Source organism: Oreochromis niloticus, linkage group LG6 (genome assembly GCF_001858045.2).
Source record: "Oreochromis niloticus isolate F11D_XX linkage group LG6, O_niloticus_UMD_NMBU, whole genome shotgun sequence".
Taxonomy (NCBI): Eukaryota; Metazoa; Chordata; class Actinopteri; order Cichliformes; family Cichlidae; genus Oreochromis; species Oreochromis niloticus.
This window is the reverse complement of record NC_031971.2, coordinates 7,976,395-7,989,281: the sequence shown is the minus strand read 5'-3', so window position 1 is coordinate 7,989,281 and position 12,887 is coordinate 7,976,395.

Sequence of the window (12,887 nt, the reverse complement as noted above, 5' to 3'; positions counted from 1 at the left end):
AGCAGCCTGCAACAAGTGCTTTAAGCTGATACTGTGATACTGTGCAAAGGAGGTAACACCTCGAATCTGATGAAACACCTGGCGACGCATAGCGCTTTAATTAAAAGCCGAGAAACGCGCCGTGTTTGATAGCTTGCTGCAAGACCTCACACCGTGCACATCTACTGCGGGTGTGGTACCTGTTATCGTTAGCAACATCCCCCAAAAACCCGAAGAGTAGAGTCCTGGCCCCTAGCCCTGTCAGCGTAGCAGAAATGATGACGGATGATGATGGCAGCAGCAGCCGTTCTCCTCTGCGTGAGTAGCTTCATGTTGTTCGTGTGTAATTAACGTTGAGTACGCTAACCACGTTATTACATTAATGCATGTAAGGTGAACTAGCAAACACCGTCGTAGTTACATGCGGCTGTCTTCTTGTTTGATGGCAGATACTCCCTTCACCCTGGCCAAAAAGGCTAAAATGACCAAAGAAAAAGTGGAAAACAGTTAAACATGAGAGGTTTTTGGACAAAGTTTGTGTTTTTTCCATTGTTTAAGCACTGCTTACAGCCAAGAGTGAGAACATATATGCCCTATAGCTGCAGAAAAGGCTAACATTGTTATCTTTTTACAAAAAAACAGCTGAACATGAGAGGTTTTTGGACCAATTTTGTGTTCTCCATTCTTTAAGCACCGGTTCGAGCACCGTTTAAGCACCGGCACCGTTTCAAAAGTACCGGTTTGGTACTGGTATCAGATAAAATCTAAACGATACCCATCCCTAGTTAGCATGTTGTTAAAGCAGGCCATAGCAGGCCTTTTTTGTTGAAAACAGCTTCAAAATTAGGTCAAAATTAGGTCATACTTACATTACACATTTGCAAACTGAAACAACGCCAGGTACAATCAAGAGTGGTGACACAATCAGTGTCTCTGGTCCATCCCCCCCTGAGCACTGAATTATACAGACATCTGAAGCCAACAAGAACAACAGTAACACAGTTTCAATGGTTTTCATGTGTCAGTGCAACAACCTGACTGACTCGTGTTTTCTTTTCCAAGCTTTGGCTGGCTCTTTTAGGGGGCCAGCAACCTTACCATTAAAGAATTTTCTCATGCAGTTTTATTCAGGATTCTTTGTCTCTGGTTTAATCTGCTGTGAAATCTACAGAAGGCAACAGAAGAGCTGAAATTGGGCAGAAATGCTTCCTCGGTCTTGGTCTGTGCTCTTTATTGTAGTGTGAAATAAATTGTGTCTGAACATACAGAAGCTTATTCTTTCCTTTTTGCACTTGTGGACAACACAAAATGTTACTAAGGGCTGTCACTCGTCTGGGCAACACTTTGACGAACATGGATTTTGTAGAAAGCGTGAAAGTGCTAACCTCCGGAGACAACAACAACTGCAGTTAGTGTCCAACTGATGGACATCGAGTCCTATATTAAAATGTTCAGTTTTACAGGATTTAAAAGCATGTTTACAGTGTTATAAAGAACATTTTGGAACGAGAATTATTTGTGAAATCTATTACTTGCTGTGTGGTACAGCCCACCCAAGAAGTCTATGTTTCAGTTTTGGTAAAGTTTCTGGATTTTATCTGTAAGTTACTTAGCCCTAATTAGCATATATGTGTGCTGTTTAGGGCAGCATGGTGGTTAGCTCACAGCAAGAAGGTCCAGAGTTTGACTCCACCATCTGGCCAGACCTTTCTGTGTGGAGTTTGCACGTTCTCCCCCGTGTCCGTGTGGGTTCTCTCTCAGTTTTCTGTCTTCCTCCAACAGTCCAAAGACGCGTAATTAGTGGGGTTAGGTTATTTGGTCTGTGTCCCCCCTCCCCCCTCCCAAAAAAGCCGTGTCCAGGTTTTTATATCGTCTGTGGGACACCCAATTTGCTCTCACACTTGTTTTGCCTGTTTTGTGTAGGCGTGGGATCAGACAATAAATATTGTTAAGGAAGCCACTGCACACCAATCACGCATAACATTATGAGCACCCAGAGGTGAAGTGATTAACATTCAATCTCTTCATCATGGCACCTGTTAGTGGGATATATTAGGGAGCAAGTGAACATTTTGGCCTCAAAGTTGATGAGTTAGAAGCAAGAAAAATGGGCAGCTCTTGTGGGGTGTTCCCAGTGTGGAGTGGACATATCTATCGGAACAGTGGTGACAGGGTCAGGGGTTGGCAAGGTTTGTGGGGAGCAATAAATAATGAAAAATGAGAAAATTGGAATTTCCAAGTTTCCAGTGAATCTAGAACATCCCCTGGATTTCCAATTTAGAAAGTCAGAGAAGCACCAGCAACGCAAGTTAGTGATCAAAGATGGTGACCATGAAGGTAAACATTAGTACAACTGTAAAACTGCACTGACCAGGGTGTATCCAAAAATGTTCTGCAGTGGTGTTTTATGCTGTATTGCTTGTTGTACCTGTGTGACTCTACCTTCCGAAGAACCACGTCACCTGACGTCGCTCTCATTTTCAACAAACGAGTTGTGTAGTACCTGGAAGCAAACGCAAAGAAAAACAGGCAAAATATAAATAAGGTTTAAAAAACAGGTTTTAAGACAAAGCCACACACACACAAACACAAACAGATTTTTTGCACACATAAAATCGGTGGGTTCGGTGATAAGTAGATGAACTAAAATAAGCAGCATTAATGTCCTTCTAGTTCCACATAAAAAAATATGTTTTGAATTGAGTATGAACATGATATTTAATGAACGAATCACCTGTGGTTAGACTAAAGTATTAATTTCAGCAGTCGAGCCTCACTTCAAAATGTTTCCCTTCCACAAAAGGGTTTTCATCAGCTTTCACCACTCATTTCACTCTCTGCAATGCACTCACTCTGTGCATTGTTCTTTTAAGTCTCTCAGTGGGGCTTCTTGATATGATCAGCTAACTAAACTAGTGCACAAAAGCCAGGGGAAAATGAGCTTTTTATTAAAAAGAAATCCAAAAGCAGGCACAAACCAGGGGAGACAGGTTGCGGATAAAGGTGAATTTAATGAAAAGGGGAAGGTGGTGAGAGGATGGGCGAAGGTTCCGGCTGGAAAGCTGGAGGAACGGGTCGGGTGAGTATTGCAGAATTCCTCTGGATGGGGCGTGAGGAGTGCTGAGCATTAACTGCAGCTGCAGCTGCAAGAGGCAGCGCTGAACAAATTCAGGATAAGAAAGCAAATTACTAACAGCAAGACTGTTAGTAATTTGTGATACGGGCAAAATTGACCGGAGGGCAGAAATGCCTCAGGTAGGGGAGGCTACGATCGGCCATGGTGGTGCAGGCAGAGCTGGGTGTTTTTAGATGCTTCATATCTGAGACATGAGAAACACTTTTGCATACAGAACAAAGATTTCTTCAAATAATGTCCCTCTGCGTCAACTCTGCTCTGAGCACACTGACTCCAAGACAGGTTTAAACTCTCAGAGCTGTTAAGTGTCTGATTTTAAGCTCTTGGAAAAGTAAGAGTTTGAAATATGGAGCCACACCCCCCTCTGATGTTATTCAGTAGCTGGAGTTCAAGTTAAAACACACAGCAAGTATAACTGCAAGTCAGCTACTTATCAGGGCCACATTATGTAAGGCTCTTTCTGATGAATGATTTAAAGCTCGCACACAAACACTTCCAGTCTGGTGTTTTTGTTTGTTTGTTTACAAAGAAAAAAACAATTTTTTTTTGAGCATCAGACGGTACAATCACACCAAATAAAAATATTAAACCATTGGGCTTTTAACCTTCATCATTTGCCATTTCCCATTATTGCCTATGGTTGATCATGTGATGAAACACTGTAAACACTGTTTAAAGTTCATCATCCATCCCCACAGGCGGACTGTACTGTTTCTGAATATTTTGCTGACTTGTTTTTATCTCTACCCATCTGAACAGGAGTTTTTTTGTTTGTTCATTAGTTTGCTTCCCTTGTTGTAGTGATTTGGTGAGCATCTGAGTGCCTTTTCAGTATCATTGCTTTTCACTGTAGTTCCAGCTCCTTAGATTGAGGCAACGCTGAATAGTAACTACAGTCTGCTGCTTTTGTTCTATAAGACCGAACTCTAGTCAGAGACAAAACCTGGTGATATTAGCAATTAATAAGAACTTACTGTTCTTGTCCATGGACATTATTTTCCTTTTAAATCATGTTTTCTTGTTGTTGTTGAGGTGAGGACACAAACCTTTTTGAGTCAGAAACGGGTGGGTGTCATTCCTAAGCGCTTTGCTTAAAGGCATTTCATCTGTGGCCGCAGACAGAGAAGAGTACGTGCATTATTGAGCCACAAAGATTTTCTCAGCATGTCACACCTGCTGCCACATAGCACTGCAGTGCATCAGGTGTAGCGAGGTTTTATTTACCAGCTGTGACAGTGTATTGTTTTCAGCTTGTGTGTGTGTTTATATGTGTGTTTTTGTGTGTCATCGGGACAAAATGTGGCACTTATGACATCTCCTATTGTGGGAACTACAACAAGTGAGGTTTAAAGAAGTTTGGCAGAAGTCGCTCTGATTTGATGTGGTGTATAAACATGATACGAGTCCTTCTGGAAGAAAGTCTTACAACACGGCTAAATTCGAGTCAGTCAGCCAGTTTTTTGATACTGATGGAGGGTAACAGCCAGTACTTTAGGTTGTACTCGAACTATGTGATTCATATTGTGCTGAAGAGTGCTTGCCCCCCAGACTCCAGTTCATTCAACCAGTGTGACCACTGTGTGCCACTGTTAAGTGAGCCATGCTCTGATTGGCTTAAAGAGTTGGATATGGGTGTGGTTTACTTTGACTTTTGCACTCAGGTAATATGATTGCTAACTCTGCCTGAGCATGGAACTGCTTCTGTGAAAATCATATTGTTGTTAAGTAAATAACATAACTTTGCACTTTTGCTGTAACAAAACAAATTTCCCACCTGTGGGACTAATAAAGGTCATCTTTATCTTTATCTTTATCTTTAAGACACATGTGAGTGGACTGTGTGTCCTGCAGTAAGACACTGAATGCATACAATCATTTACCTTGTTGTGCTTCAAAGCACATATGTGTGAGATCCTGAGAAAGTGTGCATTCTCATTAACAGTCATGCTCGGGAGAGGCTGGACAGTCAAACCTGGGGCGCTGTGCGAGGGAACCATGCATAGTATCATTGATTACACTGATCACCAGGATGTAAAAGCTACAGATCATGGTGACTTTCCCCAACAAGATTTAAAAAGCTGTTTTTGTCCCTTCAGCTTGTTACACATTAGGACTTCACTAATGGCTTAATTCAACATCTGTGGCTCATCCAATCACAACTCAGAGTGAAAGCTATGCAGATTCACCTCTATCATAGAGAACGCAAAGAAAACCAAAAACTGACCCATGTCTTTCCTACAACACCAACCAGATGTGTCTGTCACTGCACAGTTTAAACTTCCGTGGACCTCAACTGTGCACATGCATTGGTGCAAAAATACTGCTGACTCGTGTGTTTTCTGGTTCACCTGCTTTTTTAGCTCTTTAAGGGCAGGAGCAGCACTGCTATAGCTGTCCTACCAATGAGTTCTATTTTGGATTTTGAGGGCAATCACTCTCTTATTGTCTTTTTTCTGCAGCATGAGTGATGTGACGTGTCATTCTTTCTGATTTAATATCATCTGAAGAAGACCTGAAATGAATTCTCTTAAAAAAACAACAGGTGGTGATGCTGATGCTACATAAAACTGTTTAATTGAGCGATAATAAAAAACTAAATGATCTACCAGGTCACTGCAGGGGAAAGTATCTATGCAAAGTTCTGACACTAAGCAAACTTTTAAATACTTGTCATCTAATTGTTATTACAGGGGGAAACAGGGAAAACCGTATGTGTTCTTTACAAGACGAAAGGCAAAACTATAAAATCGAAAGCTGTTCTTTTAGTTAGTTTTTAACTAGATTTTAAAAAAATTAAAATGTCAGGAACTATTATTGCTACATTTTAAAGCATACCTACCTTTAGATAAAAACAGTTTCAGGTTGAAAACATGCAGTAGCCCTCATGACAAACTTAAATCTAAAAGTTAAAACAGAATTAATTTGGACACCAGCGAAAACAAAATCCTAAAGTCCGAGCCAACAGTGGCTTGAACAGAAAACTTCATAGTGTATTAAGTGCATCACACCATCTACTCATATATAGCCCTGTGCACAGTATAGCATGCTTATGGCATTGTTAGGAAACACTTGAGAAAACAATTTAATTCATTTACTAATTTTAAATATTATTTAAAAAATCTGAATCAAAAGCGATCAACATGTATTATCCAATCCCATCCATCCATCCATCCATCCTCATCCGCTTTATCCGAAGTCGGGTCGCGGGGGCAGCAGCCTAAGCAGAGAAGCCCAGACCTCCCTCTCCCCAGCCACCTCCTCCAGCTCATCCGGGGGAACACCAAGGCGTTCCCAGGCCAGCCGAGAGATATAATCTCTCCAGCGCGTCCTGGGTCTGCCCCGGGGCCTCCTCCCGGTGGGACATGCCCGGAACACCTCACCCAGGAGGCGCCCAGGGGGCATCCTTGTCAGATGCCCGAACCACCTCAACTGGCTCCTTTCGATGTGGAGGAGCAGCGGCTCTACTCTGAGCCCCTCCCGGATGGCCGAACTTCTCACCCTATCTCTAAGGGAGAGGCCAGCCACCCTTCGGAGGAAGCTCATTTCTGCCGCTTGTATCCGCGATCTCGTTCTATCCAATCCCCTGTCAGCGAAAATTACAGCTTAGTTAGTTTAGTGTAGAGTACATAACATGGCAAAAACGACCTTAACACACATTAAGAGCCTGAGCAGGCTTCACTCTGTTTGAAACAAATGCTTTCAACACAAAACTTAAGCGTCTGCATACGTTTCACAATTAGCTCTAAAAACAGGAACTCGGATCAAAATGATTAATTAGATAAAACAAGACATGCCTGCTGTTATCAGAGAGCACAAGCACTTTCAATTATAATCCTCCTCTGAAAAGAAATAAATAAATAAAAGCTGCATGCATCACCACAGCCAGAAATAAACAACAACAGCGAAAAAGGAGCTTAGAAATTTGAGGGGAAATGATGTGACAAGATGTAGACGTGTGCATTTCATCACATTTTTCTTTACATACACACACACACACACACACACACACACATGCAAACACTTTGTTCTCTCATCTTAAACAGTCTTCCGGCGCAAATTTCAAAGGCCTAATGAGGCTGAAAATACCATACTTTGCTTTTAATGAGAACGCTACTCTGCAAATTAAAAAATGGCCTCAAAGATTGTCAGATGTCTGTGTTTTAGCAGGAAGTCAAGGCAGTCTGATGATTAGAAGTGTACAGTTAGATTTTAATCTTACAGTGAGTCCGCTTTGGAGTTAACTTAGCATCAAGTTTCTCTCTGGCTTTAATGAGCTATATAGGTGTGTCATTATGAAGTATAGCAGTTATAATGAGATCAGGTTTACCCTTGTGCAAAAATAACACACATAGTATTCAATGTACTTACATAGATGAGTGTAAGGTTTCAAGGACAAGAGCTGCACACACATGTTACGGCGACCATGCTCATTCAGTTGTAAAGTTTTCCTTCTGCAGAGAGCCCTCTTTATGTTATCCTCCAGACAAGTGCTCACATTGAACTTGTGCACTTTTAAAGCAGCTGTTGCAGGTTGTCCATGAGGCCTTTCGTAGAAGCAAAACAAATGATGCCAAACGGCCTCCGTGCCTGAAAGGGCTCCAGTGGAAATAACCTTTCATTTACATTATGGGGCATATGTGGCTGTAACTCAAGGTAAAGCAAGTAGAAGATTCAATCCCTGCTTGCTGCAGTTTCTAGCTCAAAGTCTCCTTTGACAAGATACTGAACGTCAAGTAAAAAGAGTGAATGTTTGCTTCCCAAACATTGAAAGAATGGACCAAACAGAAGATTCAGCTCCAGAAACATCGCATTAGGCACATTCCTACTCCTGATAATAAGTCTGTGTAGTGTACTGTAGGCCTATTGCTACAGATCCAGTCAGAAAACTATAAATTTACTAATTCAAATGAAAATGACTGTTTACTGCGTCAGCCTAAAGGGGCCCTAAAAAAAGCTTCTCGTTTAAAAAGTGCTTGCTTTGAATTCGGCAGCAGTATTAATGGGATGAGTTTTTGATTAACTTAACAGGAATATTTCCTGGGAGTCCTTTGGCAGATTAGCTCATCTACAGGCAAATGTAATCAATGTAACCAATTAGAATAATTTTGACTTGCTAAATCAAACATGAATGTTGATTAGAGTTTCAGGAAAAGAGTTTATGGAAGTATTTAGACTTGTCATGCCAATATACTGACATGTGGAAAGAGGCTGTCATGAGCCAAATGATCTTCTACTTTGCATTTGAGACAGAACTCGATATAGTGTTGACAGAGGTGACTGATGATGCATGAAGAGTTCTGAGTGACAGTAACGTATACGTTTCACAACAGAAGCCCAGTTAGGTGTATCTAACATCGCTGTCAGGGGCTGGATCTGTGACCCAGCGTTTTGTCTTATTTTATATTGTTGAAGTCTTATGTTAATATTATGTAAAAATCATGTGCTATTCTTAAGTTAAGGGTAGAGTTGAGTTATTTTGCATTTTGTATTACTTATGAGATAACGTTAACTTCTAGTATTTGTCTGGTTTGGTCTGGTTTATATTTTTCCCTATGCTTCCTCGTCTATGTAGGTCCACCTTGTGTCTCTCTCCCTCTCTCGCTCCCTCTGTCTCTTGTGTCAAGCTTGCATGTCCCAGTTCATGTCTCTCAATATTCCTGTTTTATTTTGAATGACTTCTATGTTCACTGTGCTTAATTTTACTTTTCCCTTTGGCATCATGATTATTTGAGTCAGCTGTTTCCTCATGTGTTTCCACTTCGCCTGCTCACCTATTTAGTCTGTGTGTTTTCATTCAGTCTTTGTCAGGTCATCTGTTGACCTCCCTCCACGTCACGTGTCCATGTTCCTCGCATGCACCTGCTCAGAATCGTGTTCATTTCACCTTTGGTCTTAGCCATAGTCTAAGTTTTTCCCAGTTCTAATTTTTGTTTACTCCACCTGTATGATTCGCCTTGTTCTTGCACTCATGTTCAAGTAAACGTCTCGTTTTTTGCTTAAGACTCAGTTCCGTCTCCTTCCCTGTCTGCGCTTGGGTCCTCATGTCAGCGCTCCTGCTGCGCAGCCGTGACGATCGCATTACATTTTTGTGTAAGTTATCAATATAACCACTACGTCTGATTGGCAACTTGTCCAAGGTGTACCCTGCCTCTCCTCCAGTGGTAGCTGGGATAGGTTCACTAATGAAATTATAGTTACAATTAGTTTTATATCTTCATATAGGTGGAGAGAAAGAAAAATCTATGAATCCATCTGTTGATTTCAGGTCTTGTGCAATGCACTTTTGAGTAACCACTCCAATACTGTGGATCAGTTCAGATTCATCCCAAACAAATAAGCTTCTCTGAGTTAAATCAAGTTGTTTTCCACAAAGCTGACAGCTGATGACAACTCAAAACTACCATTCAGTCAATCAGTGAGAAATGAGCAGGATGTTTTTGCATCTAGATATAAAACAAAGAATTTTACTTCCCAGTAAACCAAAGCCCTCTATTAGTTGAGTCCAATGAATTTTTAGACCGATACAGATTAGAATATTTTTGATAAATGATTACATTTAATGATCATTGAACTACTTTGTTAAAAGAAATGAAAAAATAAAGAGAGACTCAACTCCAACTGATTTTTAACACATAAAATATACCTGCTGCTTCTGTAACAGCTTTCAATTCCAACAGTGTCTCTGAAAACGCTGTGAACATCATGTTGGTGGAAAACAACAACAATAGTTTAGAGATGGGACAGAAGCGTGAAAGTGGGGACCGGGAAGGAGGAAGAGATGATTTGCGATTTCAAAGCGATTCCTCCCTCTTTCCTCAGTGCTCCATCTCTCTCTTATGACACTAACTTTCCAGGAGTAATGAGCCTGAAAATACTGAGCTTTAACTTTAATTGGAAAGCTGCTGTTTGTTGAGACAGCCTTTAAACGAAAACTGGTCCCTAATCAGTATCCATCAAGGCGGTGTTTGTGACAGACGAAGAAAAAAACCATCTATTTAATTTGAAAATCCACGGCAAACCAAAAGAGATAAACAAAAGCCACCTTACTAGCGAAGTGATCTGATAACGTGAAGTTTTTATCAATTTTAAATCAGTATCCATCTTACTAACAAAGTAATTGGGCGAGATCAAGCTCTCTGTGTTTTTGAATATACATGATTTATATCATCTTTTGGCACCATAACTCTTCTACACTGACGCATGAAACTTTTCCCTTTTCCTCTCTGCTGTCTTACTCAAGGAAATAGATTTTTATCTATAACCTGAAAATAGTTTCTTTGGACTTTGCAGCGTATATCAGCAGATAAGCCTGCACCAAATCTGCATTAAATGAAATTTATGTAACAGAAGAAAACACATCTCCTCTCGTCGTTATGAAATGACGTACCTGTTTTAAACAGTTTTGTGCATTGTGGAGCCATTCACAGTGTGAGATACGATAAAGACAGTGTTTAGTTGCAAACATTTTTGTGGCTGTTTCCAGTGTTTCAGATGGTTCATGTTTGCAGGTAACCGCCATACATACGTGTGTGGGCTCATAGTAGGTTTGTGTGGGTGAACTGTGGAGCTGTATGGAGCGGGCAAGCCCACACTTAGGCCCAGAGTAGGTTTGCCCATACGGGTCATGCAGCAGTTTTGTCCTTTTGGGGCCCATGAGGATTTTCTGTGGGCAACTGATGACTTGCAGGCTACACTGGTTAGTTTGGAGTACTGGCATGACATCTACAGTAATGCATCATGTTGGACTACACATCTAGGGTTCTAGTGCAAGATTACTTTAAAAGCAGGAGACATTAATGTACATTTAAGGCGATAATGCTGATTTGATTCCCTCACTGAATGACTGTCCTTTTATAAGATAAAACCAAAAAGATCTGTTTTATTAGAAAGAACAGATGTCCAAGTTTCCACTAGCACTTGAATGCAGCTTGTTGCCAAGTAAAAAAAAGCAAAACATGCACTGAGTCGTTTTTTTTTAAGATTTAAACTTCAATTTTTTTATTTTATTTTATTTTTTTATCTACCCCATTGATTCCCAATGTGATCTTCCACATGAGCAAGTATTTTATGGATTTAAACATAGTATTTACAGACAAAGAAGAAGGAAAAAAGAGGAAATTTGGAAGAATAAAAGACAATGAACACAGCAGATTGTTAAAGTTACTGCCTGTAAATGCACACAATATAATAAAAAGTGCACTTAATGTTTAAATGCAATCACAAAATCAAATCTTAAATGTTTGCCTTAATTTACGGCCACTCTTCTCCCCCTTTTTTGATTCTGAAAGCTTTTTCTAAATAATCGACAGTTTCTGAGAAGGTCAGGTGGGAATTGTTTTACATTTGAAATATTTCTTCGGTGCAGTGGTTCAATTACTTTTATTTATAACACAGATTAAAAAACACTTTAATATGCATCTATTGCTATTTGACAGAAACTGTGGGCTGGAATAGAGCAGCTCTTTTATTAAAACTTTAGAATGTCCTGATGCATCATTGAAGGCAACATCATTTCTTTATTTTGTTTCTTTTTTTGTAGGTTATTATTTTTAATATCCCTTCATGCTGATGAGCTCATCTTAATCAGTGGTATCCAGCAGTATTGTAGGTTTGTTTCCTGAGGAAAAATGAGAACTGTGGCCCTACTTAGGGAAGCAAGTTTAGCTAACAAACCTGACTTACTTCTATCAGAGAAAGAGAGTTACAATGTGCCAAACTCAGCACATTGTTGTGTTGCTAATCAAAACACCATTAAGAAGTGACATAGGAAACTTTATTTTGCAAAAAAACCCAAAAAAACCAAAAAAACACTTTGCAACTATTTCCAGTCAACAGAAACAAAGTCCTGATGACATCACTGAAAATAACATTCCATTAAATTGTTACTGATTTTTAGATTTGACTATATTTTCTGTTCATGCAGTTTTTCTGTGATGCTGACGATGGAAATAAGAGTTCATTTGGATAATGCTTCAGAAAAGAGGCCCAAGTAAGTATCAAGCATGTTAGTACAGCTGCTGAGTGATGGGATTTATTTAGAGGAGGATTCAGTTTGAATGAACACTATCATTTGTACTAGATTTATACTGTCCAGGGGCCGATTTAACATCTGCTTATATATGTTACAGGAAAAGACCAGTAAAGACCAAACACCAGTAAACCTCAGAATCAGCACAGATGAGCTTTTGTCCGTCTGCTGTTGCTACTGGATGCAGGATGGAATTTAGATCAGGCCACATTTCCTGATACGGATGAATTTCTAGGTGGCACCAGACATGAAAAGTTAAAAAATCAGATCTCATGTAATCCACGAGTAATCACCATGTGTGCTGGATCTGCAGCATATTGTCAGCTTTGTGGGGTGCCTCATTTCTTGGGCACAAAAATATTATATTACATTTTGGCATCAATATTTCTCCCCATGCTGATTGGAGATGGGCTTGTTTTGGAGCTACACAGATGCAGTTTGTTCCTGATGCTGACAATTAAAATGAAAGGTAATTTAGGTATTTATGAAATCTACTAAGAAAACAGTTATTAAGGTGTAGTTTGGCACTGTTTTTCTTTAATACTTGATCGTTTGTTTGGTATGCACTTTTTTAAAAACTTATTTCACTTTTAACGTTCAAACTAATATCTTTGGAGTGAATCTCTCTCCATATATAGCCACAATTTCAGTTTTAAATAATAAATTGTTATTTTTAATGTCTAATATTTAATCTCTTTGATCTTTTTTTCCAGTGTGTTTTTTGCCTTCACCTCCAACCAGACT